The sequence below is a fragment of the Protopterus annectens genome, chromosome 5.part1 (genome assembly GCF_019279795.1).
Source record: "Protopterus annectens isolate FY-2018-M chromosome 5.part1, PAN1.0, whole genome shotgun sequence".
Taxonomy (NCBI): Eukaryota; Metazoa; Chordata; order Ceratodontiformes; family Protopteridae; genus Protopterus; species Protopterus annectens.
Genome location: NC_056736.1, coordinates 93,725,812 through 93,752,521, shown reverse-complemented (window position 1 = coordinate 93,752,521; position 26,710 = coordinate 93,725,812).

Here is a 26,710-nt window from a genome sequence, read left to right as displayed (position 1 = left end):
TCACTTCTTGACATCTAGTTCCCAGCCAAACCAACCATTGATGAAGCTGGCAGTATTTAGCATCCACCTGTAAAAATACATAGACAAGGGCTTCTCCTCAGATCTCTGGCAGATCTCTGCATTCCTTCATACTTTTAAGACTAGTAATTAATTCACCCTAAAGACAATACAGAACGTTTCCTAGTACAGACATTGTGTCTCTTGCTGCACTGAAAAATTAAAGATACCGGGCCAGATTCAGGAAGCCTCCGTGTAAGAGTTATAACTCTTACACGGAGGCTGCGGTTAAATGGTGTGATGTCAGCATGTCATGCATATGCATGAGGTGCATGAGGCATGCTGAATCACACCGTAACTCTTACACGGTCCGTGTAAGTCTAGAATGGCTGAAAGTAAACAGCCATGAGGGAAGCCATGGAAATGTGAATAACCACACTACACAACACATGCCCCCACAGACCAGCAATGTAAAAAGGGAACAGATGTTGTAAAATGAAAATAAAAACTGTTTTATTTTTTTAAACCCCGTAAATGTGTGCTACTGTGTGCGCTCGTGTGCGTGGGTGTGCTACTAGCGCAACTACAGTTAGCAGTCAGTGGAAAAGGATATAAGAACTAAATATGCAAAGTAAGCCAAGAAGTAATAGCATAGCGGTAGAGTTGTCGGCTTGAGGGCAGGCAGGCAAGGTTCGAGCCCACACAACAACCTTTTTTTTTTTTTTGTAAATAAGCACTAAAAAGGCCCCTGACAGTATTGTACAAATGTAAAAGTATTCCCTTTTGTAAAATGGAATGAAATGGAGCATATGTTTTCAAGTAATACAATAATAAAAATATTTAGAAATATACTGATAGCTAAACTGCAGTGAGACAGAGTGCCCGTAGCTAAGTAGTGTTTTACAAACTGCAAACTGCTTGCCCATAGCTAAGGACTGTTTAACAGGCTCAAACTGTGTGCAACTAGATGTGCTGAGTTTAACATGTGTGGTACTAGCCAATTAAGGTGTAACCCAGCGCACACCGTTTGCGCGACGCTCCCACAAGCTAACTGGCGGTGCGCATGCGTGAGCTCCGCGCAAACGAGCGCAGACCTGGTTTTAAAGTGTTTAAAAGTGCTTTTGGCATGATTGATTGACAGGTCCTGAAGTCATTTCTAGACAGTCATAAAATTTAAAATCCAGTGGTCAGATTCGATCCCAGGATACCATGCACTAGAGTCAAGGTACTAATCCACTAAGCCATGACAGCAGTACATAGAAATGCAGAAATAGCATATAAATAGGATATAAGCCAAAATGGAGCATGATAAAGCAGTTTCTGTGAAGTAGATACAATTCTAAACCGGCCAATCATAGAAATGTGCAGGAAAATTGGCATATATAAGCCCCATAGGCGGGAATACACAGCATAAACGATTGTAGAATAGACCTGCAGGCAGAATGAGTGGAGTAGGGGAGGGACGTTGCTTTCGAGCACAGTGGTGGGGGGTTGAGGAGTCCAGATACATGGTCTGGCTCCTAGTTCACCATCATGAGGCCCAACTCACGCAGGGCCAGGTCTCATGGGGAGCATACAGGGCGGAGGCATGGGACCAGTTGGCTCATGATCTGACCAGTGCTACTGGCATTCCACGCACTGGTGAGCAGGTCCGTCACCACCATGCGGACCTGAAGTGACGTAAGCAAGACCAGTTGACCCAATGGATCCAGGAGGCCCGGGATATGCCCAACGCCCCACTACTGAGTAAGTTACATTTTACTTATGTATGTAAGGAATTCAAGTAGCTGATACCAAGGAGATGTGTATTCCAATATTACTTGTTTTGTATTACAGCTGCAGGTGTCCGCTCTGCGAATTGAATGGCACATGAGCGCAGACTGGTGCAGCTGCGCCACCATGCAGGTTAGTAACCCCACCTAGTACTTGTAAATAAATATTATAGTGTAGCACGTAGCAGAACACTGCAGTGTATTGAGTAAAAGTAATAGAATGTGCAAGCAGCAAGTAAAAGTCTGCAGGTATGGCTGCAACAAGTTCATCAGTATGCAAGTGAAACTGGAAATATAAGTGATAGAAATAAACAGTGCTGTAATACAGATGTCCCACCATTAATTAAATGTAGTATAACCTGCAGTAGTCCCAAGAGTACAGCTTCAGAAGCTGAGGTAATCACAGGTGAGATATATCCCCTGTTGAAATGCTGAATCATGACAGAAGTGAGGCTGCTGGAAAGTGTTGGAATCCCCACAGGTCTAATATGTGAACAAAGCCTAGAAGTACCAACCTGAACTGTGAAATTGCAGGATGTGTGAGAGTGACAGAAAGGGTCATGTATCAATGAATAACATAGTATTAGCACCTGAATATATAAGCTTCAGTGTGGTTCTACAGAAATAAATGCATGTGGGAATTAAAACTTAACATCCCAAACTGATTTCAGTGTGTCTGACTCTTGAATGGTCAGGCCAAACTCTGTATATGGTGATCACAGTCAGCGATTTGCAGATAGAAGGAATGATTGTCTGACATACTAAACATCCATAGCTGTCCCCTGCCCTGTCATCAAAGTGTAGCAGGATGATGTATCTGATCAAATTCAAAATAACTAGGATAGTGATGTATCTGTAACAGGTCTAGCATGACAGTCAAGTAAAAATCATTTGGAAAGTATCACTGTCAAGTTAATTGTGTTTCTATTACAAATGTATATCAATGTATAATTTATGAATGTGTCATCATTTTCTTTCTCCACCCCACCCTATAATTGCAAATTAAACAAAACAGTAAATATCGGTATGTGAACATTTCATTAACCATGGACATTTGTCCTGTTTCAAAAATATATGCATGTCTCTTGTTGCATGTGCCCTGGTCATACTTGCAAACCGGCAAACCTGATGGCCTGTTGCCATTAATCAACCCTGCATGTTGTTCAATTGTGTATTTCTGTTGAAACAATGCATGTGATATTGATATGCCTGTTGTTCAATGGTGTTAATATCTGGGTGTTTGTTTAATGGGAATACCAATGCATGCTGTTACAACTAATCTGAATGGAATAATATGCCACTAACCCAAACTAACATAACATACACACAAACCTAGAACGCTTGGGAAGGCAGGTCCCAGCGGACCCACCTCTCCCACCTCAGCTGGCGACTGCACCTGGCACTAGTGCCCAGGCTGGACCCTCCTCCGGTGGCCCTGTGCCACATTCGGGTGGAAGTGCTGCAGGGGATGGGGCCCATCCCCCCTCTGCAAGCATGGCTGAAGGAGCACGTCCACTCACCCTCCAAGGTGTCCAGTCTGTGGTACGAAGGGAGATCCAAGACTCTGTTCTTGGGCCCCTATGCCAGCTTGAGGCCCGGGTGGCACAGCTTACGGGCTTGCCCATTGTCCCGCCTACACAGCCCCCAGCACAGCCCCGTCCTGGGCTGTGAAGGAACAGTGGCAACTGCCTATGGGTGGGGATATCAGTTCCACTGTTGCCATCTGTGGGCTCATGTGCCATGGATATCCCAACCTCCGTCCCCGTCAATTGTGTAACCCCCCCACATGTGTCATACACCGCCCCTGTATGCGTCTTGTCTGTCTTGTCTGTTAACCTACCCAACCTACCTCCCCAGCTATACCGACTACCTCACCTGACATACCACTCTCACCTGATAAAAAAAAAAAAAGTGCACTCTGTACCCACAAAAAAATTACGCCCCATACATAGCTGTCCATGTTGCACACATGTCCACTGGACATCGAAACTGTTAATTACAAATGGCTGTACAACAGGTATTAATGTTGTCCTGACACCTCTCTCAGGGGTGGAATGTTCCAAATGTTACACCAAATTGCATACAAATGCACAGCTGTTGCTGAGAAAGACATGGGCAGCTATGGGTCTCACCTACATCCTTCCTGCAAATACCAAGCTTGTTTCCCTACTGTCTTACCCTCTTTGTGACCCCTTTTTCACCACTTTCCTGTCACCCCTTTTTCTTTTCTTTCAAAGAAAATAGCGGTGTCTTGGCTTGTGTGCGGAGCTCACCGCCAGTGCTTGTCGTGAGCTCCGCAAATGAGCGCAGACCTGGTTTTAAATGCTTAAAAGTGCCTTTGGCACTTTTGATTGACAGGTCCTGTACTCATTTCGAAAGAAAAATAAATATCCACTGTCAGTCTCGAACCCAGGACCTTGGTAACACTAGTCTGTATGACCTACCACTAAGCCATGACTCTCATACAAGAGCATAGTGCTAAAATATATATAACATGTAATAGTAGGAATCAATAGAAAGGTAATATAGGATGTGTACTACCCAAAGCATGTCAGGTAGATTTTAATGCCTGAATTACTGGATTCCCACACTAGTTTAGTGTTCACGGAAACAGCCCTGCTAATTGTTAGCTCGTACATAATAATGTGAGGTAATGTTCATATATGAAAGTATTATATGTACACATATATATATATATATAAATATATTAATACATGTGAAATATAGTGGTAGGTGTCAGTATTCACACACACTCACTACAGGAAACAGTGAAAATAAATGCAGCAACCACAATCTACAACACAGCCTGACTACTGTGAGACTTAATAAACCTTTTAATTGCGTAAAGGTGCCTTCAGCACTTTGATTGACAGGTCATATACTCAGTTTTAAAGAAAAAATCCCTACTGTCAGTTCCAAACCCAGGACCTTGGTAACACTAGTCTGTATGACCTACCACTAAGACATAACTCTCATACAAGAACATAGTGCTGAAATAAATATTACATGTAATAGTAGGAATCAATATAAAGGTAATATAGGATGTGTACTACCCCAAGCATGTCAGGTAGATTTGTAAGGCCTGAATGACTGTATTCCCATACTAGTTTAGTGTTACCAGTAACAGCCCTGCTAATTGTTAGCTTGTACATAATAATGTAAGGTAATGTACATATATGAAAGTATGTATATGTACACATACATACATATATATATATATATATATATATATATATATATATATATATATATATATATATATATATATATATATATATATTAATACATATGAAATATAGTGGTAGGTGTCAGTATCCATACACACTCACTACAGGAAACAGTGAAGATAAATGCAGCAACCAGAATCTGCAACACAGCCTGACTCCTGTGAGACCTACTAACCCCTTTAACTGCTTAAAGGTGCCCCCAGCACTCTGATTGATAGGCCCTATACTCAATTTTAAAGCAAAATATAAGCATAGTAGTAGGCCCTACCACAAGACCATTGTAACACTAGTCTGTATGACCTACCAGTAAGCCATGACTCTCATGCAGGAATATAGTGCTAAATAAGTGGAACATGTAATAGTAGGAATGAAGATAAAGGCAATGTAGTATGTGTACTACCCAAAGCATGTCAGGCAGACATTTACTGTCCCAATTACTGGATTCCCATACTAGTGTAGTGTTAACAGAAACAGCCCTGCAAATTGTTAGCTTGTACCCAATATTGTCAGCTAATGTACATATATGAAAGTATGTATATGTACACATATGTATATATAGCAATACATATGAAATATAGTCGTAGGTGTCAGTATGCATACACACTCACTACAGGGAACAGGCGAGAGAAATGCAGCAACCTGAATTCACAACACAGCATGAAGCATGAGAGATGTACTAACCTTCACACTCACAGAACAATGTCAACAGCATACCAGCATGGTCCACGCCCTTACAATCTGAAAGGGCAACGCCTATCTCACATACCCTTTTATAGCACTGTCCTGAAATCACAGTGAGACATGCAATCAGTACACAACTGGCTGTATGCAATTAGCCAATGCTGCCTTACAATTGGTGCAGAGGCCATCACATGGACCTATGCAGATACCTACAAAAGCATCCAGTACCCACACTCCACACATGCAATACAGTCATTGCACAAAACCTACTGAGAAAGAGAGAGAGAGAGAGAGAAATAAAAAAATATACAGACAGCCAGCAGCAAAACCAGCAGCAGCAGCAGCAAACAGCAAGCAGCAAGCAGCACCACTGACACAGCAACAGCTGCCACAAACACAGGTAATGCAAAGTAGCAGGTTAATACTGTGTTTACTGTGACACCTCCAAATGTATCATAGTTCACTATCTATAGGTATGTCCATGAGATAGGTTGTGTGTACATAGTCCTGAAATATATACATATGTAATATTGCTGTACATGTTGCCCATACTTAGAACTTCCATAGCTTAGAACACAAGGCCAGTTGTGCATATGATTCAGTAGTTACCGGGGTCAGTAGAGGTTACTCCTCATTGGTGTGGGACCACTGTGTATGTATGGCACTGTTCAGGTGCATATCCTGTAGTATGGCCAGGGATTAATATCAGTCTGTCATGTGGTGCTATGTCCTCCAGGGGTGAACGTAGCACACATCCAGGGATACCATTTCATAACAGTGATGCTATGTGTTCTGCAATGTTGAGGGTGGTCCTCACCTGGACATGTGAGAGGATAGGGAGGTTACAGTCATCTGTCATAACTAATTCCACTTGTGTAGGAGAATGGGGGGGGGTACCTGCACCTAAACTGTCTGCAACAATGTTGCCAATATCTGTGCATTTGGTGAATGTGCATCTTAACACTGATGACCACAGATGCCTTGCCTTCATGTGAATCTGCCCTGTGCTGCAGTAGCCTCCTGCTATTGTTATACAATGTGCCTGTATCTGTAGTCCACTGGACAGGATAAATAAGTGGTGTGCATACGTTCTGGGTTCAGACTGTTATGCAGGCACAGGCACGTATGGAAAGGTACACCAGACAGGGTCTGAGGGAGCTGAGAGCATGTTGCACAGCCATGATAGACGGCATGCATGACGTTGTGAATGCTATCCGTAACTGCACAGATGTTGTTGACAGACATTGTGGGTACATACAACAGCTGCTCCACAACCATATGTCCATGGGCCAGGGTGATGGTGTGTGTTTGCGACGTTGACGTGGCCGTATGCCAGCAACAGCACCAGCTGGCAGTGGCCGCGGATGACAACAGGCCCACTCATGCACCTCAAGTGCCAGCACCAGCACCAGCAATGCTGGGTCTGTGCTGTCATCAGGACGCCCCAGGAGACCACGTGCACGTGGCTCTGGACAGTCCGAACAGGGAACTGTGTCCAGTCAACACACCCCCACTTCCGATGACAGTACCCAGTCTGGGTTAGTACTGGATACGACCCGTAGCACCCCTGCCAGGCACAGGTACAGTGTCCGTGCCCACAGACACTGACCTGGATGACCTGACAGGTGTAGTCTGTGGCTGTCCACAAAACCCTGTACATGGCAGCCATTATGTGGGACTGTGTGCGTGCTTACACACATGCAGAAATCTAACACCTAGGGCAAACACATACACACACACACTGCACCAACACCGGTCCACCCTGTACTGCTGCCCCTCACAAACACACATACACACATGTCAATTGGTGTTACCAGTGGCTGGCTTGGGCATACCTAACCCACACCCTGTGCATATGATGACACTGTGCCACCTCCTGCATACTACAACATTGGTGCAGGAACAGGTAAACACGTTGCTGATGCACAGGGTGACTACATAGATGTGTATAAGTAGTAACATGTTGGTAACTGTTCACTGTTCCACTATGATTGTGTGTATATCCCAGCAGTCCTGCTGCAGTAACTGTATGAATGTCCTCAATTGTTATCTGCACCCATACTACTTACCAAAGTGTACCAGCTGCACACCATCACATGCTACCATTGACTATGGGAATGCATCATGTGCTGTTATGTAGATTCATCTATATGTATCTGTTCTGTCACACATGCATTTACACACACCCTGCTACCCACACACATGCACACGCTCACGTGCCATTCCCATTATTTATTACCCTACATGAGTAGCTGTCGATACATGACAGGTACACATTTGAGAAGTGCACTATGTTGATTACTACCGATTTCCTCCTCTCTACCTGTACTCACAGGGTGCAGGCAACCTCATTAGTTCAAAGGTGTAATGTGCATCAGGTACTGTGGTACCCTGATTGCCACATCAAACATGTTTCCCATACGGAAATGCACACACAGACACATCCCACATCCACACACTTGCCACATTCAGGCTTCAAAACACTATCTAGGTATATTCTGGTACATGTGCGTGTTACAGTAGCATGTAACACTATACTGAGTACTGGCAGTTGTCTGTTGTCATGTTGTTTGTATAGAGTAAAAGGATTGTTCATTTATCCTACTTCGTGTTGTGGACATTACTCAAAGAAGTGTTACCTTACATATTTTATTGGTACCACCACCTTCTCTTTTGTAGTTTTATTTGTATAGGGTGCTGTCAACATCACTGCTTGTTAAGGGAAATGTGCACCCTGCAGTGCATAGCCCCATTTGGCAAAAGCCACATCCCACCACCACCATTGTGCACACACACTAACCACACACTTTCCATTTGCAAGATTCAAACCCCTACCTAACTGTGTTATGACAGTAGAGGCAGACACATTAGCAGAGTGTGCTATTTGCATTAGTGGGAGCAATCCTTTCTAATGCTGTACTTAGAGGGTGCTGACATCATCTGTGTGTAGGAGGAGGGATGTGCACCCTGTAGTGTGTTCTCTCTGTTGGCAAAAGGCACTTATCCCTCCCAGCATTATGCACACACACAAACCCCACTCATACTAACACACATACATTCCCTTTGCAGGATTCAAACCCCTACCTAACTATGTTATGACACCGGAGAAAGACACATTAGCAGAGCCCGCTATACGAATTACTGGAGGACTTTAATTCAGGTAATATAGTTATAGAGTCCTGACATCATCCGTGTTTCAAAAGGGGAATCTGCATCCTGTAGTGTACTGTCACAGTTGCTAATAGGGGCATTTCCCACACACACATCGATGTGTTCAAGGTTTGCATATGTGGGGGATCCAGTACTCCAGTGTGATTAGTATATGGTTCGATTGCAACAATGAGGGATATACTTCCAGTGGTGAGCATTTTGTACTCATGTTTGTGATGATCAGGTCTAGTATATCTGCCCCTCTTGTGGGAAGGTTGATTACCTGTTCCATAGCTAAAGAGTGTCTGATCTATGGGAACCCTAGAGCTTGGGTATTGTGGCTTGTGTAATGTTCACAGTCTATGTTTGGGTAGCTGACGTCACCCAGTATGATGGTGTTTGCAGATAAATCTATACTCTCCTGTGTGAGCATGAAGGCTGTGTGGGAGTCCTGAGTTTGAGAGGGTGCTGTAAGAGCACCTCTGTGTCTCTTTCCATGTGGTCCAGGGAGGTACGTCTCAGGTTGTTTGCACCAGCATGGACAATGACTGCCTCATACTTGTACTTGCTGTGGAGTGACCTGTGTGCCTGTGTTATGTGGTACATTCTATCACCCGACAGGTAGCTAAATGTGACCCTCACCTTGCTCAGTCTGGAGGCGGGGCGTCAGTCAACAGCTCATGTCAAGCATGTTCACACCCCTCATAAATGATGTGGAAACCTTCAAAGGCCACAGGCCTGTTGAAAATATGGACCAGACTGCAGATACCTGTATAAAGGCATTCTATGGACACATTCAGGAATGCATGGATCATGCAACCACATATGAAAGCATGACCCAATCCTCCAAAGGCAGGCGTCCTGTGTGCTGGACACCAGCCATAAACAAACTATACAATAGAAGGATGAAGCCACTACATGATACAACTAACTCCCAAAATGTGAAGGCATCACTGATGAGTATTAGAAGACAACTACAGGCACTCATACGATTGTCTAAGGCCATCTTTGAGGGAAGATTCCACAAGCCACTGAGGATAATCACAAGGCTTTCTATAGTTATGTTAGGAACCTGGGTGGTAATACCCAGATATGCTCAGAGGTAATCCAAGATGTCACACAAAATACAAAACACACAGACATTGCCATCATCCTAGTGGACAGGTTCACTGCTACCTTCTCCCCCCCACCACACCAAAAGGGGAAATATGTCTCCCAGCAGAGTGCTGCCCCCCTGACATCACAGATGCTCAGGTAAGAGCTGCCCTCTCCAAAGCAATAAACACTGCATCAATGGGACCAGACAGTGTCCCAGGCTGTGTCCTACATGAACCACAGGAAGAGCTACACCCAGAAATAACACTACTGTTCAATCCCAACCTTACTACACGATATGTGGCCAAAGAGTGGCGTACAGCAACAGTGGTCCCTCTACATTCAGGTGGTGCCTTAATGGATCCTGGACACTATTCGCCCCATATGTCTGAATAGCTTGGTCTGCAAAGCTATGGCAAGGATCATCATGAACCTCACATATATAGATATTGGGGACCTACAGACATGTCACCATACACAGTTTGGCTTTGTTAATGGCAGATCCTGCCTCTCAAACCTGTTTGATTTCTTCGAAACAGTCACCAAGGCCACTGTCAAGGGGAAGGAGGTCTACACAGCCTACCTGGACCTTGCATAAGCCTTTGATACATTCTAGGGAAGCTCACCAGTGTACATATTAACCCCTATGTCACTATGGATATTGCACAGTGGCTCAAGGGAAGAACACACATGGTTACAATTGCTGGGGCCATGTCAGCCTCAAACCAGTTACAAGTGGTGTCCCACAAGGCTCAGCCCTGGGAGCTGTCATGTTCATTATATATTTATCACAGGTACAGGCCAACATGGAAGTACTGTGGCTGAGCAAGTCGCAGATGACTGCAAACCGGACGCCATAATCAACTCTCCAGCTAACACACGCATCCTCCAAAAGGGCCTCTTGCAAACACATGACCTGTGCCACAGCCATGGCCTCAAGGTGAATGACAAAAAGTGTATAGTCATCCCCTTTGTCAAACACAAGGTGACCACAAAGTACCACATATGTGTTAATCCATTAAGTGCAGATGAAGGAATTATGGACCTTGGGGTGCACAGGTTGATAGCATTCTACCATTTGACAACAACATGGACAAAGTGGTTAGGAAAACATTTTATATGGGCCACATCATCATGATGGGATCCACATGTAGATCAGGGGAGGACATTGTGCCCCTTTACTCATCCCTCATCATGCCCATAATTGACTATAATGACCCTGTCGGCATGCACCTTACCAGACACCTGCAACTGGAAAGACCACATACGTACCTCGACAAGAGGATCAAAGGGCTCCAACAGATGCCACATACTGACTGGTAAAGAAACAGCAGCTCTACTCAGTGGCATACTGCCTCTTCATAGGCAATCTGTGCCTGACATATAAAGCCATGTCAAACCCTCACTTAATGGCCATGCTGCACCTCAGAATATCCAGATCCCATCAGGATACACGCTGGAAAGACTTGAACCTCAGGAGTGATATACATAGGACATGCTGGAGGGGCACATTCATACCTCAGAGGCTCCCTTCATTCTGGAATATTATCCCAATAGAGGTTAGGCAGAGTCACTCAGTGACTATCTTCAAGAGTGATATTAATGACTGGATGTGACATTGTAGGGTTACCCTGGGTATCACTTATGTGTCACTGTTAGACAGAGGCACAGTATACTAACCTTGGAAAAGGGCATAGCAAGATAGATTTACAATGCATGGTGAAAGCCACACACATTCTGGCTAGGTGGATAAATGCCCTGGGCAGACATCCCTGTATGAACCTATGGACCTATGTATCTTGTTCACCATTGGCCCTATGTGCTGTTAATCACCAATGCTATCTCAATACTATGGTAGCATGTGCAAAGGTCAGTTGTCAGTCACCTCTATGGTACAGTTGTGGAATATGTGAGTCATGTAGTAATGTCACAGCTGCCACATGTACACAGTCAACCCTATCCCTACCCATGGATGTACAACACATGTATGACATGGAAACACATGGCCAAACTGTGGACTAAGCACTCTGAACCCAGTACTGGCATAACCTGTCAGGTGGCATGAAATACTACAGTGACAGCAATACCAGTCTGATGTGGACCTACACTGACAGCAATACAAGCATGGAAACACACCGGGCCATTCGTGGAGCCTAAGGATAGCATCCTGCATGACTGGCAGACACCTCTGCAGCTGGCACACAGGCATACGTTAGGCCTGCACACAGCACGCATAACACATAGCACACAAATCCTGTGTGCCAAACAAGCACAGTCTGTAAAGCTATACAACACTACCAGGCTGGACAAGGTGTAGGTCACAGTGATATGCTCATGGGGCACTATGGTCCACCACATAACACAAGCATACAGGTCAGTCAGATGCATGGACACATATGATTCAGTCATTGTCCATGCCACCACAGCTGATGTGGGATGTCCCTCACTGGGATACATGATAGGGAACATGGAAGGGATCACTGAGCAAGTGACACAGGCTGGTAGAACCCTGACCTTGGTTGGCATCAGACCCTCACCAGGGATTCTGACATATTACTGAATGCTAATGAATTACTGTAGCTACAACACCCTAGCTGGACGGTTCTTAGCATGTGGTCACTGCATTGCTATGGAATAACGTCTTACCACTCCCACAACAGGTGAAAACATGCAGCACCTGTTCATCAACAACAGGTAGACTATATGCCCCAGTCCAGGTGTGTATCCCTCACTACTAGGCTGATAGCATCTACATCTCACACTGTATATACACATCCCACATGCAGCACCTGCACAGAAGACCACAGTCATAATGTTACCCTGTGCAAATACCATGTATTCACATGTGGCAGGCATCACACATGGTAACTATTGAAGGTCACAGGTACATATGTGTATTTGGCACACACATACATCATGTGTGCATTGCCATAACTAGTTTAATCAATGTCATGCATTATTGTGAGAGACAACCTGCACACATGGGCATTCTGTGTGGGCAAAACACACGTGGCATGTCTGTAATCAAAAGCCATAAATAATTGTGATATCGTCTAGAAAGGGGTATGTGCATCCTGTAGTGTGTTTTCCCAGTTGCCAAAAGGGATATTTCTGTCATACACACTTACCCCCCTTCACACACACTTGCCAGATGATGGATTCAAACTCCTACCTAACTATGTTATGACACTAGAGACAGATGCATTAGCAAAGCGCACTATTTGCATTACTGGGAGGTTTCTTTTCTCCTGATATACTTATAGGGTGCTGACATCATCAGAGTTTAGAAAGGGGAATGAGCATCCTGTGGTATGTTTTCACAGTCGCCAAAGAGGATGCTTTTTACACACACACTTGCTGGATTCAAACCCCTACTTAACTATGTTATGACACTAGAGACGGACGCATTAGAAGAGCGCGCTATTTGCATTACTGGGTGATTTCCTTTCCCGATATACTTATAGGGTGCTGACATCATCAGAGCTTAGAAAGTGGAATGAGCATCCTGTGGTGTGTTTACACAGTGTCCAAAAGGGATGTTTCTTTCATACACACTTACTTACCACCCTTCACACACACTTGCCATTTGCTGGATTCAAACCCCTACCTAACTATGTTATGACACTAGAGGTGTACGCAGTAGCGGAGTGCGCTATTCGCATTACTGGGAGATTTCCTTTCCCCTGATATACTTATAGGGTGCTGACATCATCAGAGTTTAGAAAGTAGAATGAGCATCCTGTGGTGTGTTTACACGGTTGCCAAAAGGGATGTTCCTTTCATGCATACTTACACACACACTTGCCACTTGCTGTATTCAAACCCCTACTTAACTATATCATGACACTAGAGACAGATGCATTAGCCGAGCACACTATTCGCATTACTGGGAGATTTTTTTTCCCCTGATATACTTATAGGGTGCTGACATCATCAGAGTTTAGAAAGTGGTATGAGCATCCTGTGGTGTGTTTACACGGTTGCCAAAAGGGATGTTCCTTTCATGCACACTTACCCCCCTTCACACACACTTGCTGGATTCAAACCCCTACCTAACTATGTTATGACACTAGAGACAGACGCATTAGTGGAGCACGCTATTCGGATTAATGGGAGATTCCTCTTCTCCTGATATACTTATAGGGTGCTGACATGATCAGTGTCTAGAAAGGAGAATGAGCATCCTCTGGTGTGTTTTCACAGTTGCTAAGAGTAACATTTGGACTAAGTGTGTGAGCATGCCCAGTTCAGCCTTCCCATGGCATGTTGTGTGAAAGATGTCTCATTTATCCAAGTGTGTGAGCATGCCCAGTGTGAGCTTTCCATATGTTGAACTCTGCAGCCCATCACATTTGTGGATGAGTGTGACCTTCAACAAATATCTCCAGTTTATGGTTGTGTGTTCTGTGCCGTGTTGTGTAGTTACTGTCCAAATGCTTTTTGTGTGAACACAACAGGGAGTATACTGTGCCTGCAGGTTTTGCATGGGATACTTTGCACACAATTGTCAACATCCGTCCATACTGACCTAACACTGTAGTACTGTATAGTGTAGTGGTTCAGTACTTTCACTGTGGTGGTCAGTATCCTGGGCTTTAGTCCTATCACTGCTTTACATTTCCATGGTGTGCACAACAGCCTGTTTAGGGTCCAGTTGTGCACATCTGCACAAAGGCGGTGCCTCTACAGACCCTGGTAATTACCACCCCATAAGCTTAACAAGTCTAGTCTGCAAAGCTATGGAGAGGATCATAATGGAGCTCATAAACAAAGACATAGGGGACATGTAGACATTGGACCCGTCCCAGTTTGGCTTGGTCAAGGACAGATCATGCCTTTTGAACTCGGTCGACTTCTTCAAAACAGTCACTAAGGCCATTGCTGAGGGAAGGGCAGTCCATACAGCCTACCTTGACCTTGCAAAGGCTTTCGACACAATACCCCACTCGGTATTGTAGAAGGATCTACCAACCTAAATGTAAACCCATATGTCACAAGATGGGTTGCAAACTGGCTTAAGGACAGGACCCACAGGGTTAGAGTTGCTGGCGCTATGTCAGACTCTAAGCTGGTCACAAGTGGTGTCCCACAGGGCTCAGTCCTTGGCCCCCTATTGTTCGTCATCTACTTCTCAGAGGTACAGGCCAACATGGGAGGACTTTGGCTGACAAGGTTTGCAGATGACTGCAAACTGGGCACCATAGTGGACAGTGCATCAGACACGGATATCCTTCAGAAGGGACTCATGGACACTGATAGCTGGTGCCAGAGCCATGGCCTGATGTTAAATGCCAAAACATGTATAGTCATACCCTGCGGGAAAAGCAAGGTAACCCCAAGCTACCATATAGGTGGCAATCCTGTAAGCACAGAGGAGGTTATCATGGACCTGGGGACCCAGGTTGACAGTGGCCTTTCTCCTGACACTCACGTTGCTAACGTGGCTAGACAGACCTTCTACATTGCCCACCTGATCAGGAAGGGATTCACATCCAGATCTAGTGGGGTCATTGTTCCCCTGTACTGTGCACTTACCAGACCAATGATCGAGTACAATGCCCCATTCTGGATGTATCTCACCTGACATCTGCAGCAATCAGAGAGACCCCAAAAGTCCCCCACCAAAAGGATGAAGGGTCTCCAACATCTGTCATATGCTGCCAGATTGAAGACACTCCAGAGGTGACATGTGCCTGACATGCAAGGCCATGTCCAACCAGGAAGTAATGGACATGTTCCACCTCAAAATCGCCAAATCCACCAGAACCACTAGGGCAAGTGACTTAAACCTTAGCAGGGATATAAGTAGGACATATTGGAGGGATAGATTTATCACTCAGAGACTCCCTATGCTGTGGAATACAATCCTGGTCCATGTGAGGCAGAGCACCTCACTGGCTCTGTTCAAGGGGAATCTTTACCTGTGGATGGGAGATCATAGGTTTACCCCGGGGACCGTCTCTGTGCCACTGCTTGACAGAGGCACGACAAACTAATGGGCACAGTATTGTTTCCATATAAGGGGTGGCGTACGCCACAAAACTCTGGGTTTGGCTTATACCTGCCTTAGGGCAGATAGCCTAGTATAAACCTATGAACCTATCTGACCATGTTGCATTATGTTCGGATATGAACTACTTACAACAGCCTCATGCAACATCAGTAGTGCATTCCACAACATAGGTGTACATTGGCAAACACTACCGATGTGCCCTAGGCCATTTCTAATGCTAGTCTGAGAGTGTGTTTGTCCTTCGACACATTGTAAGTGTAGTTTGCCATGACATATGTCTTGTGTAGTATAATGTGCCTCTGTCTACCTGTGATATAACATTGATACCCAGGGTAAACCTACCGTCTCCCACCACCCATTAAGATTCCTGATGAGGAGAATCAATGAGTGACTCTATGGATAACCTGTACTGGTAGTTTACTCATGTGTGGGGTGGCTTCTGTGTTATGGATAATGCAGTACAGCTTGTCCTATGTATGTCAGTGCTGGGGTTCAGGTCCCTCATGTGCATAGCTCACTGCCATTCAGATTGTACAAGGTGCAGCATGTTCATTGATTCCAGCTTGGACATGGCTTTCCACATCAGGCACAGCTTGCATCTGGGTGGCCAGCATGGCAGTGTGTGGAGTTGCACTCTGTTTAATCAGGCAACACATTACATGTGTTTAAGCTCTTTGATACTCCTGGTGAGGTACTGTTGTGGACCTTACAGTTGATGGAGGTGTCTGCTGAGGTACACCCCACAGGGGCTGTTGTGGTCATTTGTAACGCTGATGAAGGATAACTGCAGAACCACAATGACCTCCCCTTATCTAGATGTCATAACCTTCATGATTAGGTTGGTATATGGATTGTTTCTGTTAACACTACAGCCACATGTTTGTCCTATGCAGGATATCTATCCCCTTGTGTACCCAGGTCCGACATTACATGTGATGTATGTAATGGGTTAACACCTATGTGGTAATTGGTGGTCACTTACTGTATATCCACAGAGGTTGACTATACAGTTGTCTCCATTTCACATGCTGACATGGCTATGGCACGGTTGTCTGTTTCTATGTGGCCCTTTTGTGGGACGCTTGTGTCAGCTGGAGTGTCAGATATGTTAGGCAGTTTGTAGTCCTCTGCAAACATGTTCAGGCACAGTCCTTACATGTTGGCCTGTACCTATGGGGCATATATACCAGGCGGAAAGGTCCCAGGACCAAGCTTTGTGGGATGCCTGTTATATGTGGTTTGTAGTCTGACATGGCTACAGCATGTCTGGCCATGTCAGTTCTGTCGTTGGTCTGGTTTGCAACCCCTCTAGTGACATTGGTGTGTATATTTAAGCTGGTGAGCATATCTATATTGAACACGTAGGGTATTGTATGGAAGGCTTTGCAAGGTCCAGCTACACTGTGTGGGCCACATTGCCCTCATCAGTGACCTCAATCACTGTTTCAACTGAGTCACACATGTTTAGGGGCGGGGTCTGCACTTCATAAACCCACACTGGCTAGGGTCGGGTGTCAATAGATCCCCAATATCGTTATGTCTGCGGTACATGCTGATCCTTATCATAGCTGTGCAGACCAAGCTTCTCAGGAATCTGTGGTGGTTGTTTTCAGTATCCATTCAGGCAACACCTTTCTTGAGAACACCCACTGTAGTTGTACACTGCTCTTTGGGTACATATCCTGTGGTAAGGCTGACATAATGTCAGGGAGGCAGCGATCTGCTGGGAAAAATATTTGGCATTATGGGGGGGGGGGGTTGCACTGCACCTGTCAGGATGTATGTTGGCAATACGTGTGTGTGTTTGGTATGTTGTTTGTAATATTTATGTGCTCCAGAGCATATCCAGGAATTCACAACATGCTTACTACCATCAGTTGCAGCAGCCTTGGAGTTATCCTTAGTGTTCCGTACAATTTGTATCATAGTACGTTCATGGGTTCATACTAGGCTATCCACCCTAGGGCATTTGTAAGCATAGCCACAGTGCATGTGGCTTTTGCCACCCCTTGCTATGTGGATATTATGGCCACTTATGATTTACTTAGCTGTGCCTCTGTCTGGACATGACACAGTAAAGACCCCCAGTGTACATCTACAATTATCCATCCATTTTGCTAACTTCCTGTTGAAGAGTGTCAGTGAGGGGCTCTGCCTAACATGTAGTGGTATTCTGTTCCAGGGTGTGGAGAGACTCAGGGTTAGGTATCTGTCCCTCCAGCACATCCTATTTGATTATGTGTTAAGGTTGACATCTCTGACTCACACAGCTCCAATGGCTTTGGGTTTTCTGGGGTGGAGCATGTCCATTACGTCTGTGTTGGACATGGACTTGTACAACAGACATACAATGCCTCTGTGTTGGCAGTATGTGACTGCATTCGGCTGTGGTGTCTACAGCCAGTGGCATATGAGATATAGTTGAGACCCTTTATGACTCTTGCTGAGGTACCTTTGAGGTCTTTCTAACTGCTGCAGGAGCCAGGTAATGTACATCCCAAATGAGGCATTGTATTACAATATGGTCTGATAGGGGAACAGTATAGGGGCACAATGACCTTTGTTGACGTAGATGTGACTCCTTTCATGATACAGTGTCCAATATAGACAGTCTTCCTAGACAAATTGGCGATGTGGCTGTCACATGACAGGTGACTGTCCACTTGTGTCACTAGGTCCCTGATTACTCCTTCCACACATAATGGTTTACCACCTATGTGGTAATTTGTGTGTACCTTGTTTTGTATTTGGTGGTACATTCATCCTGTCCACTGTCTTCAGGACAGTGGAGTGGGGTTCCTGTGTGTGAGTGTGTGGTCTATAGCATGATACAGACTGTACAGCAGTCTTGCATATGGGTAGTTGCACATGGGTGGACTGCAATGACATAGGCATTGTCGGTTAACTGGACGTATGGCTGTCTGTGCTGAATATGGATACTCACCCTCCTTTTATGTTTTGTTACAGGTTTTGTGGCCATAACACATGATATGTGGTATTACCTGGTAGTGCTGGTGTGCTGTCACGAGGCTTGCAGCAGGTGTGTATCACTGGACTGACATCAATGTTCTCCATACTGGGGAGAGCCTCAGGAGCATGCATATTGAGGTTTACACATCTGGCATTGATCAGCATTACCCTTCTGTTTCTTTCCAGTTTTGTTTTCTATGGTGGTGGGTTGCTCTTTTCGGCCTTGCCTACGGGAGGATCTCTGTAGTTTGCAAAAGCCTTAGGCAATATCCGGACGCTCATGGGTAACAGGTGCAAGCCATCCCTGGGACAGCAGCATGTCTCACTATGGAGTCACCTATTACAACCTGTATCAGGCATGTTGTTTCTCCTTCTGTCCTGTGACTGTTTGGCACACCAGCTTTGTGTACTATGTGTTACATGTGCTATGTCTGGAGTTTGTTTTATTGGGTGTCTGCATTGGAGGCTTGTGTTGGTGTTGTGTGTTTGTAATTAGGGCCTCTGGGAATTTTTTTGTGATTATGTGTTTGGTTTACAGTCGTTGTAGGTCTATGTGGGACTGGGTTTGTGGTGTATGTGGTTACCTTGTCCTCCTGACTAGTTTTGACAGTACTGATTTGGGGGTGGTCAGGCCCTGGTTTGGCTACCTGGTTGCGTCTATCACATACATTTGTATTTATTGGGGTGAGTTGTTGTTGTGTGTGTACTTGGGACAGGTGTCACATTGCCACTGGATTCACAGATTCTACTTGTTTTGCCTGGCCTTAGTGGATTGTATGTGTTGGCATGTTTTATTGCCATACTAGTGATCACTGATTACTTCACTTTTCATGTTAGATCTATCATGTGGTAGCTTCCTCATTCTCTTCAATGGTTTAGTAATTTATGGTGTCCAGCATGCCAGATGCCTGGGTGTATGGCATTGTGTCTTGTTGTTTGTGATTGCAGACTCCAAGCACTCTTGGCTGTGTTCCTGGTATGCCTGTATAACATGTTCTGCAGTGTGTCCCATATTCTGGACCTGCACAGGGCTTTTCATGGATTCCACATTGGTTTGTAGGGGTGCAAGCTATGCTTTATACATGTGTTTCACTGTGGTAGTCTGGCCAGGGACTGGGGTCGTGATGTGTAACTACAGTGTGCTTACTCTATGGTCTGGTCTTACCAGTGAGGGATACACTTCTCATCTTGGCATCCAGTACACATATTTCTGATTATTACATCCAGTATGCTTACCCCTCTTGTGGAAGTGTTACATTTTGCATGTCCGTTTTGTTTGATGGATTCTGGGAAATTGTCTACACTTGTGTCAGTGCTAGTATAATACAAAGAGTATAGTGACATACACCTCAAAAGCTGACTTCACACTTCTTTGGACTGAGATGGTATCCGTTAAGCCCACTGGGCCAGTGGACACCACAACACACAATGGTGACTCCTTCACAGACACTTTCTACGGACATCTCTGAGATAGCATGGACCATGCAATCACTAATAGAAACATGACCCTCTCCACCAAGGGAATGTGGCCTGTCTGGTGGACCCCAGCCATAAACAGACTGTATAACAGATGGCGGATACTAATGCAAGACAGAGCTACATCTCCTAAAGGGAAGGCGGCTGTGAGCAGCACTAGTAAAATGCTACATTCTCTCATAAAGACATCCAAGGTCAACTTTGAGACATAAACACCAAAGACAGTAGAGATAACCACACTGCCTTCTTCAGTTATGTCAGACACCTGGGTGGGAACCCTCGGATATGCTCTGAGTTGGTACACAACAACATATATTTCAGTGACCTGACAGATACTGGCAACATTCTGGCAGACAGGTTCAGTGCAATTTTCCCCCTCCCTCACCCCCAACAGAAGATAGTTATCACATATGAATGTAACCTCACTGTCATCTCAGATGTCCATGTGAGAGCCGCACTCAGCAAAGACAAGAACACAGCATCATTGGGACCTGATGGTATCCCCAGTTGCATGCTATGTGAACTCCAGAAGGAGCTAAACCCGTATATACAAATGCTATTTAACCTTAGCCTTGCTACAGGATATGTACCTGAACACTGGCGTACAGCAACAGTGGTCCCACTCCGCAAAGGAGATGCCTCCACAGACCCTGGGGACTACCACCACACAAGCTTAACCAGCCTTGTCTGCAAAGCTATGGAAAGAGTCATTATGGAGCTCTTAAACAGAGACATTGGTGACCTACAGACCCTTGATCCCACCCAGTTCAGCTTTGTACAGGGCAGATCCTGCATTTTGCACATGTTTGACTATTTTGATACTGTCAGTAGGGCCATTGATGAGGGCTACGGTCCACACAGCCTACCTGCACTTGGCCAGGGCCTTTGACACAATACCCCACTCAGGCATCATAGACAAGCTCAACAGCTGAAATATCAAATCATATGTCACAGGATAGTTTGCAAAATGGCTAGGAAACAGAACCCATGACGTCGACATTGCAGGTGCCTTGTCAGATTCAAAGCCAGTCACACGTGGTGTCCCACAGAGATCTGTCCTGGGACCTGTCTTATTTGGCATTTACTTTTCAGATGTGAAAGCAAACATAGGAGGGTTGTGGCTGACAAAGTTTGCAGATGACTGCAACCTAGGCACCATATGCGAATACATCAGCCAGCACACACATCCTACAGAATGCCATCACAAAGACAGTTAGCTGGTGCTGGAATCATGGCCTGAAACTGACTGCAACTGATGTGTGGTCATCCCCTTTGGGAGGAACAAAGTACACACAAATCGATACATAGACAGCAACCCACTGAGCACAGAATACAAATCAGACACCTGCGGACACATGTAGATAGTGACATCTCATTTGACACCCATGTTGTCAAAGTGGTTTGAAAGACTTTCTATCTTGACCACCTTATCAGGAAGGGTTTTCCATCCAGATCAAAGGAGGTCATTGTACCACTATACTTCTCCCTTATCAGGCCCATGATTGAATACAAAGCCCCATTTGGTATGTACCTCACCCAGCACTTGCAACAGCTGGAGAGTCCCCAAAAGTACCTTACCAAGGAGATCAGGGGTGTACAACACATGTCATATGCTTCCAGACTAAAGGAAATCCAGCTTTATTCAGTGGCATACTGCATACTTACAGGTGGCCTATGCCTGACATACCAGACCATGTCCAATCAGGATGTGGTGGACATGCTCCACTGCAAGCAATCCAAATCCACCAGAAGCATGGGAGCTGAAGTTTTGAACCTCAGCACATACATGTATAGGACATGCTGGGGGACAGAGTCATAACTCACAGGCATCTCACACTCTAGCAGAGTATCCCAGTTCATGTTAGACAGAGTCCCTCACTGACTCTCTTCAAGAGAAGTCTGGACAACTGGATGTCAGATTGTAGTTTCACCCCAGGGGTCCTCCCTGTGTCACTACTAGACAGAGGCACAGTCAAGGTATTCAATTATGTACGGGGGTCATAATGTGTCACTACTAAGTGAGAGGCACATTATTCGGAATCTATTCTGTACACGTATTACCACTATAAGGGGTGGCAATAGCCACATCACTATGGCTAGGCTTATAAATGCACTAGGGCAGATAGCCTAGTAGTAAACTATGCAACTATGACACTATGGTGTATGTGTAGGTATTGTTAGTCAAGTGATATAATGTGGTTTGGGGGGCTTGATATCTTCCTGTCTTCCAACAGTTTGTTGTCTATTCCTTCTGGCATGTCAAGGGATCAGTTGCTAGTGTCCTCTCCTGCTCAGCTGGTGAACCTGGGAATATTGAGGCAATGTTTTAATTGACACATGTACACAGACAACCCTCTCCTTCTCCCACAAAACACAAATGCATGCAAGAGATGCAACTATATAGCCAACCTGGAGGCTGAGCTCTCTCAACATAGGACTGGCAGGACCAGAGAGGAGGAGAAGGTGACCACACACACACACACATCACAAACCCAGTCTCACATAGCACTATCACAACTTCAAATCATACACATAAACACACAAAGACATACTCAGAGGCTCTGATCACAGCTCTACCATACCAGCAGAGGCCACCACAGCAGACACCCAAACAACTGCCTCCACAGGGCACAGCACATGCAACACATAGACCACAGAGTCAGTGTGCCAAACATTCACAGCCCTTAAGGCCAAACACAATGCCAGACACACTTGTCATAGGTGACTCCATAGTCAGACACACTGACGTCCCGCCCACCAGATTGGGTAAGGAGAAGGTCACAGTAACCTGCCTATCGGGCGCTGGGATACACCACATAATGCAAGCACTCAGGTCACTCAACTGCAAGTACAAGTATGACTCAGTCATTGTCCATGCTGGTGTGAACGACCTGAGATGTACCTCCCTGGACTACATGAAAAGAGACATAGAGGAGCTCTCTGCTTATGTAGCCCAGGCAGGGATGACCCTGACCTTGAGCAGTATCCTACCTTCACCAAGAATGATGCCACAATACAGAGACAAGATGATCAGCTGTAATAGTTGGCTTAATCTATGGTGTCATTCAGAGGGGATCCAATGTCCGTCTGCCTGGGATGACATGCTGGACAAGCCACACTGATTCGCAGGGGACGGCTTGCACCTGTCACCCCTGGGCTTCCAGAATTTGGCTCAGGCTCTTGAAACCCCCATTGTGCCTTTTTTAAGCAAGGCTCAGATTCTAAACCTACCACCCTAGAACACAAAAAAGGAAGTAAACTAAGGGTGATGCTGCTCAATGCCAGATGTCTCAACCTCAAGATGCACGCACTCGAAGCCCTTCTCAGTATGGGGAACATCGATGTCTGTGCTGTGACTGTAACCTGGTTCAAGGCTCCTGACAGCACTAAAGCAGTATTAGGTGTTACCTCATATCATGCATTCCGGCCCCAAAAGCCAGACGTCACCATGAAAGGAGAGTGGGTGTCCATATTCATCAAGGACACCCTCACCTCAAGGTTGGTGGCAACACACGATGCATCGGAGACCATCCAGGTGCAATTAACCATAGGCAAGACTGCTCGGCGGTTTGTAGCAGGTTACAGGCCACCCTCTCAAACTCAGGAACCTCACACATCTTTCCTGAAAACACTGGAGGGGATAAATGTATCTCCAAACACCATCATACTGGGTGATTTCAACTATCCCAATATAGACTGGGATCACTAATCAAGCCGTAATCAAGCCCCAACACTCTAGGCCAAAGGTTCCTAGAGTTCATAACCTCAAATGCCATGGAACAAATAGTCACCATCCCCACAAGAGGTGACAACATACTGGATCACATCATCACGAACATGGGGTCACAATGTTCAACACCAGAAGTATACCCATCATTGGTGAGATCAAATCATAAACTAATCTCACTAGAAGTCCACATCCCGCCCCCACCCCAGATAAAGAACACCACAGTGAAGAACTTCTCAGAAGCCAACATCACACTTCTAAAGACTGGTGTGGTCTCTTTCAAGGCCCCAAAGCCAGCGGATTCCATTACCCAAGCCGCTGAATCACTTACAAATGCCTTCTACCAGCACCTCCAGGACTGCATGGATCAGGCAATCCCACACAAAACAAAGACTCTTTGTACCAAAGGCATGCGTGCAGTCTGGTGGACCCCAGCCATAAACATGCTCTACATCAGAAGGTAGGTGCTACTACACTGTAGAGCGAATTCCGTAGAAGGGAAGACACCCCTGCTCATTATGCGTAAAGAACTGAGATTTCCCATAAAATCATCCAGGGCACATTTTGAGAGAAAACTCGCTAAGGACTCAGAAGACAGTCATGAGGCCTTTTTTAGCTATGTTGGAAACCTGGGAGGTGACTCCCAGATATGCTCAGGATTAGTTCATAATGATGTAAAGATCACTGAACCTACAGACATTGGCAACATACTGGCTGACAGGTTTAGTGCATATTTCTCCCCCCCTCCCCCCAAAAGGAGAGATATCTATACCAGGGGATTGTAGCCCCCCAAACATCTCAAATGCTCAGGTGAGAACTGCTCTATCCAAGGCGTGAAACACAGCATCCATGGGACCGGATGGTGTCCCCGGTTGTGTGCTCCACGAACTCAATGAGGAATTGAACCCGCAGTTCGGGCAGCTGTTTAATCTTGGCCTCACCCCAGGATACGTACCCAAGGAGTGGCGTACGGCAACGGTGGTCCCACTTCACAAAGGTGGTGCCTCCACCGACCCCGGACACTACCGTCCCATCAGCTTGACAAGCCTGGTCTGCAAAGCTATGGAGAGGATCATAATGGAACTCATGAATGAAGACATAGGGGACTTGCAGACTTTGGATCCAACCCAGTTTGGCTTTGTCAAGGGCGATCATGCCTTTTAAACTTTGTTGACTATTTCAGAATGGTCACCAAGGCCATTGACGAGGGCAAAGCAGTCCACACAGCCTACCTTGACCTGGCAAAGGCTTTCGATACAATACCCCACTCAGGTATCATTGACAAACTCACCAGCTTAAATGTAGACCCATACGTCACAAGATGGGTTACTAACTGGTAAGTGACAGCACCCACAGGGTCAAGGTTGCTGGCGCCATGTCACACTCAGAGCCTGTCACAAGTGGTGTCCCACAGGGCTCAGTCCTGGGCCCACTTTTGTTCGGCATATACTTTTCAGACGTACAAGCAAACACAGGAGGATTATGGCTGACAAGGTTTGCAGATGACTGCTATCTGGGAACCATAGTTGACAACCCATCTGACATGGACATCCTTCAGACAGGTCTCATAGAAACGAATAACTGGTGCCAGAGCCATGGCCTACAGTTAAACGCTAAACAATGCATAGTCATACCCTTTGGGAAGAACAAGGTCACCTCTAGTTCCCATATAGGTGTTACTCCTCTAAGCACAGGAGAGGTTATCAGGGATCTGGCCACCCAGGTTGACAGTAACCTTTCGTTTGACACTCACGTTGCCAAAGTAGTTGGGAAGACCTTCTACATTGCCCACCTCATCATGCAGGGATTCACATCTAGGTCAAGGGAGGTCATTGTTCCCCTGTACTCATCACTCATCAGACCAATGATTGAGTACAATGCCCCATTCGGAATGTTTCTGACCCAACACCTGCAGCAATTGGACAGGCCCCACACATTGCTCACCAGATGGATAAAAGGTCTCAAATGTATGTCTTATGCTGCCTGACTGCATGAACCCCAGCTCTATTCAGTCGCCTACCATCTGCTCAGAGGTGGCTTGTGCCTGTCATACTAGGCCATGTCCAACCCGGAATTAATGAACATGCTTCACCTCAAAACCTCTAACTCCATCAGATCTACATGGGCAGGAGACTTAAACCTCAACACGGCTATTCATAGGGCGTGCTGGAGGGACAGATTCATCACCGAGAGACTCCCTACGCTGTGGAACATCATCCTGGTACATGTGAGGCTGGGCACCTCGCTGGCTTTGTTCGAGAGAAATCATGAGCAATAGATGGGTGATCACAGGTATACCCCAGGGATAACTTCAGTGTCACTGCTTGACAGAGGCACAGCAACATAATGGGCATAGTATCCTTAGAACTGAAGGGGTGGTGGAAGCCACAAAAGTCTGGGCTAGGCTTATATATGCCCTAGGGCAGATAGCCTAGTATGAACCTATGCACCTATGAACATAGGCCTGGTGCAGTTCCTGCTATTAGGACAGTGGTCTGCAGCAAGCTATTTAGTAGTGGGCAGTATTAGCAATTGGTATTTGACCATGGCTAATCCATGTTTCTTCTTGTTGTGGTACCAACATGGGGGTGTGGTTATCCAT